Source organism: Zootoca vivipara, chromosome 14 (genome assembly GCF_963506605.1).
Source record: "Zootoca vivipara chromosome 14, rZooViv1.1, whole genome shotgun sequence".
Taxonomy (NCBI): domain Eukaryota; kingdom Metazoa; phylum Chordata; class Lepidosauria; order Squamata; family Lacertidae; genus Zootoca; species Zootoca vivipara.
Window position 1 is genome coordinate 34,440,542 of NC_083289.1, and position 5,727 is coordinate 34,446,268.

Sequence of the window (5,727 nt, forward strand, 5' to 3'; positions counted from 1 at the left end):
ACCCCCCCACCCATCTGGCTGGGTTTCCCCAGCCACTCTGGGCGGCTTCCAACAGAAAAATGAAATAAAATAATCTATTAAACATTAAAAGCCTCCCTAAACAGGGCTGCCTTCAGATGTCTTCTAAAAATCTGATAGCTGTTTTTCTCTTTGACCTCTGGTGGGAGGGCGTTCCAAAGGGTGGGTGCCACTACCGAGAAGGCCCTCTGCCTGGTTCCCTGCAACTTGGCTTCTCACAACGAGGGAACCGCTAGAAGGCCCTCGGTACTGGACCTCAGTGTCCGGGCAGAATGATGGGGGTGGAGATGCTCCTTCAGGTATATATATAGGTATATATATATAGGTTCACTGATTAATTAGTCCTCTCCATAGAGATACATGTGTTATGTGGGCCGCAATAACTGTGCTGACTTATTGATGTGATCAATTGATAAAGACCACAAAAATTTATTATTTGTAACATATATATCCCACCTTTCCTCCAAATACTTCAAGGCAGTGCACGTGGTTCTTCCTCGCCCTGCTTCCATTTTATTCTCACAACAACCCAGGAAGGTAGGTTAGACTGAGAGACAGAAGCTGGTCGCTGAGAGAGCTTCATGACTGTGTGATGATTTGAAGCCTGCTGGTCAAAGCCCTAATTCAACACCCCTAGCCACTCTGCTACACTGACTCATGAGGTGCTTCTGGGAAGTTCACAAGCAGGACATGAGTGCAACACCCCTCTCTCCCTTTTTGCACCCCAGAAACTGATATTCAAAGACATTCCGCCTCTGATCCTGGAGTTTATATATAGTCTTCATGACCAGTAGACCTTCATGGCTCAGTGGGAAGTTAGAACTTACTGTAGTCTCCCTGGTCCTAGTCCAACCACAATCCCAAACTGAACCTCTTTTTGCTAGCCAAAAGCTAGACTACAGTAAGATGTTGTCTTTGGGGTTGCCCTTGATGCCTGACTTTGATTCCACATTGAGTGCAGGTTTTAGTAATGAACCATTGGGATTTGCTTCTCCTGTTTTGATGGGTAGGCTTCTCAACAGCTGATATTTACATAGCACAATGTTAATTGTATTCATGAATCTTATTGGGCATTTAGTCAACCCTTCTTTATGGGTTGGAAAGGCAGGGCTATATGATAAGTCATTTGATTAGCACCTAATATTTTCACTGTGATCAGCAGACAGCAAGCTAATACAAAATGCTCGTGCCTTCTTGGTAGAAATAGCCAAGCAAAACATTACACAGATTACAAAGGGTGGTACGTATTCACTTTTGGCAACCCATACCAAATGCATCAGGGAAAAGCAATCCATAATCTACCGGTACATGGATGTTTCATCTTGGTCTTCCCTCCTGTTCCCACTGGCAAAGCGATAATGTGTTTTCAGTTTGGTCTGACAGTGATGGATACATAGCACAACTCTGCTGGCTAAGCTGGCCGGGGATGATGGGAATCGTAGTCCAACAACATCTGGGAAATTCAAGGTTGATGTATTTGAAGGGCTGCCAGAGGACAATCCTCTATTTGAAGGAGTAATCTCTTTCAAGGACTGCCTAGTACAAGACCAGTTTAAAAATAAAGGAAGCTAAGAACGGAGAACCAAGAGGGCTTTGAAGTTGCCTATCAACAGTGAGCAGCCAGCCAGCAGAACAAAGAAGCTCTCAGGTCACCCGGCTGCAGTCTTCCCCACTAGGGTGAAATGGATGGTATTTCTTTTGAAAGTATGGTCAGTCATGGGTGGAAGATAGAGAGCCAAAACAGTAGGTGGAGCCAGAGCCAATGACAGGCAGGGCCAACTAATTCTAATATTGTCTTCCTCCTCACTGATGACTTCTACAAGGGCAACACTGAGACTTAAGAGGAGGATTCTGACAGGCACTGCCACCAACCAGTTTACCAGAGGCATCTTGGTGGCCAGTATTAGAGCAGGATGCTGGGAAAGATGGGTCACAACAAACCTCATTTGCCCCTTCTTCTTCTTCTTCTTCTTCTTCTTCTTCTTCTTCTTCTTCTTCTTCTTCTTCTTCTTCTTCTTCTTCTTCTTCCTCGTCCATGCTAAAGTGGCTAACCTATCAATTCAACTGTCCATATTGTCTTCTCCAAAAAATGTCTCCTACCCAACCCACGGTTCTTCATCTTCAGAGCTGGATTCTTGGCACACTTGTTCCTCTCTCTCTCTCTCTCTCTCTCTCTCTCTCTCTCTCTCTCTCTCTCTCTCTCTCCTCTTATTCTTTCTCTGTTAAAACTTTAGGCTTCAGAGGAAATAAGGAAGCATTAAGCCCCTGTTCAGCATCACTAATTCCATCAAAGATTTCTCATTATTCATTGTTGGCAGTTTAATTTTCTTCACTCTCCTTCCCTAGAACAAGTGATTGCCTGAATTACTGACCTTCCCATCTTCCAAACGTGGGAGACTCTCCCCTGCTCCCCTGGAAGGCCCATTTGGCATGCAACTGGTGTAGCCAGTCAATGATGGGCTGTGGTGGCTGGCTAAGGCATCAGGAATCAGAGATGAAATCCTGGGGGGGGGGTCAGAGTTCCAGAATCTAGAGAGATCTGGAGAGCTAAGAGAGGTCATGGCAATAAGAGTGTGCATTCTCAAAAGGCCAGGCTTAATTTTGGATAACTGAAAATCAGTTGCAAATCTAATTTCTCCCAAATGGTTTATGCCAGTCTTCAATAGCCTGCTGCCTTCTAGATGCTGTGCACACCATACATTTGAAGCCAATGAGTTCCCCTAAAAATCCTGGAAGCTTTAGTCTGTATAAGGTACTAAACTATACTTCCCGGGATTCTTTGGAGGAAGGCATGGGCTTTAAATGTACTTAATATACATGTAGGTAGCCGTGTTGGTCTGACGCAGTCGAAATAAATTTAAAAATTGTCCAGTAGCATCTTAGAGACCAACTAAGTTTGTTCTGGGTATAAGCTTTCGTGTGCATGCACACTTCTTCTGATACACTGAAACAAAAGTCACCAGACCCTTATATATAGTGGGAGGGTGGGGTTTTTCTCAGGAGGGTAGTAGAAGATGGGTGATTGACTCAATGGGTATGGTAAACCTGTTGATGACTAGTTACAGGTAGGTAGCCGTGTTGGTCTGACGTTGTTTGTTGTTTAGTCGTTTAGTCATATCCAACTCTTCGTGACCCCATGGACCAGAGCACACCAGGCACTCCTGTCTTCCACTGCCTCCCGCAGTTTGGTCAGACTCATGTTGGTGGCTTCGAGAACACTGTCCAACCATCTTGTCCACTGTCGGCCCTTTCTCCTCTGTTCTCCCTTTCTCCTCAATCTTTCCCAACATCAGGGTCTTTTCCAGGGAGTCTTCTCTCCTCATGAGGTGAAGTATTGGAGCCCCAGCTTCAGGATCTGTCCTTCCAGCGAGCACTCAGGGCTGATTTCCTTAAGAATGGATAGGTTTGATCTTCTTGCAGTCTCCTCCAGCACCATAATTCAAAAGCATCAATTCTTCGGCGATCAGCCTTCTTTATGGTCCAGCTCTCACTTCCATACATCACTACTAGGAAAACCATAGCTTTAACTATACAGACCTTTGTTGGCAAGGTGATGTCTCTGCTTTTTAAGATGCTGTCTAGGTTTGTCATTGCTTTTCTCCCAAGAAGCAGGCGTCTTTTAATTTCAGGACTGCTGTCACCATCTGCAGTGATCATGGAACCCAAGAAAGTAAAGACGTAATCGAAACAAAATAAGAAAAAAATTCCTTCCAGTAGCACCTTAGAGACCAACTTAAGTTTGTCATTGGTGTGAGCTTTCGTAAGTGTGCGTGCACACGAAAGCTCATACCAATGACAAACTTAGTTGGTCTCTAAGGTGCTACTGCCTTGGCTCACCCCGCCCCCATGGGCAGCTCACCCCGCCCCCGGCTGCAGGACTCGCACACTGCACTGGGCACCCAAGCGGCTAGCTACACCACTGTACATGCATGTATTGCAACAGCAAGCCTTCTCTTTCAAGAGGCCTTTCTTTTCTTGTGAGAGGAAAGGTGTTGTCTACCACGCTGCACATTTCTAGTGCCCTTATACTACTTTTAACAGTCATGGCTTCCCCTAAAGAATCCTGGGGATTATAGCTTATTAAAGATAGTGACCTCACACACCTACATTTCCTAGCACCCTTAACAAACCACACTTCCCAGGGGTCTCCAGGTTTGTTAAGTTGGCATAAGAGTGCTTTAAATGTAGGGTGTGGATGTGACCTACTAAGATGGTACTTTTTCATTTACAGGTTTCTCTCTCTCTCTCTCATAGGGACGTGGGTGGTGCTGTGGGTTAAACCACAGAGCCTAGCGCTTGCCGATCAGAAGGTCGGCGGTTCGAATCCCCATGACAGGGTGAGCTCCCGTTGCTTGGTCCCAGCTCCTGCCAACCTAGCAGTTCAAAAGCACGTCAAAGTGCAAGTAGATAATTAGGTACCGCTCTGGCGGGAAGGTAAACGGCGTTTCTGTGTGCTGCTCTGGTTTGCCAGAAGCGGCTTTGTCATGCTGGCCACATGACCCGGAAGCTGCTGGCTCCCTCGGCCAATAACGCGAGATGAGCGCAGCGACCCCAGAGTCGGTCACGACTGGACCTAATGGCCAGGGGTCCCTTTAACTTTACCCCTCTCTCATATATATATATATAGATATAGATATATATATATATACACACACACACACACACACACACACACACACACATATACTTTGTTTGTTTGCTTGCTTGCTTTATTAAATTTATATACAGCCCTTCATCTGAAGATCACAAGGCAGTTTACAGCATGAAAATATGAAATGGAACACAAAATACATAACATAACAAAACAGTAAACCCTCTCCCACAAACACATTTAAAAAGCCATAGGCCTGGTTATGGAGGAACATTTTTGCCTGGTGCCTAAAGATATGTAATGAAGGCACCAGGCAAGCCTCCCTGGGAAGAGCATTGCACGAAAGAATGCTTTTTTAAAAATGCTGCCCAATTAATCAGGTCACCCAGCCTTCACCAACCTGGTGGCCTCCAGAAGCTGTTGCAACACTTAACATAAGAAGAGCCTGATGGATCAGACCAGTGGCCCATCTTGTGCAACAGTGCTCCACCCCCATATGCCTGTGGGACACTGGCAAGCAGGACCCGGGTACAAGAGTACTCTCCCCAGGGCCGGCTCTAGGTAGAGTCCTGGTGGCGCAGGGTGCCAGGGCGCCGGGCCAGTAGGCCGGGCGCTGCGTGGCAAAGCCGTGCAGAAGCCATGCTGCGCCCTGCGAGGGTGGGGGCACCGGAGCGATCTCCGCCCCTCAGCGCCAGGGCACGCGACCTGCTCGAGACTGCCCTGACTCTCCCCCACTGTGATTTCTAGCAACTGGTATTCAGAAGCATTACTGCCTCTGACTATGCAGGCAGAGCACAACCTCCAAACCTCCATCATGGCTGGTATCAATACTGTAGTGTATAGCCTTGTCCTCTGTGAATTTGCCCAATCCTCTTCTAAAGCCATCCGAGCAGGTGGCCCTCACTATCTCCTGCATCAGCAGCCACATGCTAGTATCTTTTCAGATTTCAAAAGATACTTTTTTATCTCGTTCGTGGTTTTCATTTCATAAAAACTGGTGATAGTAAGAAGAAGCATGCAGCTATGAATAGTCTTATCTGTGCTGAACTTTACTCTGATCAGCTCTAGATATATGTATCTTTAAACCATGCTAGAAAAGCGGGTGGTAAGATAGAGAA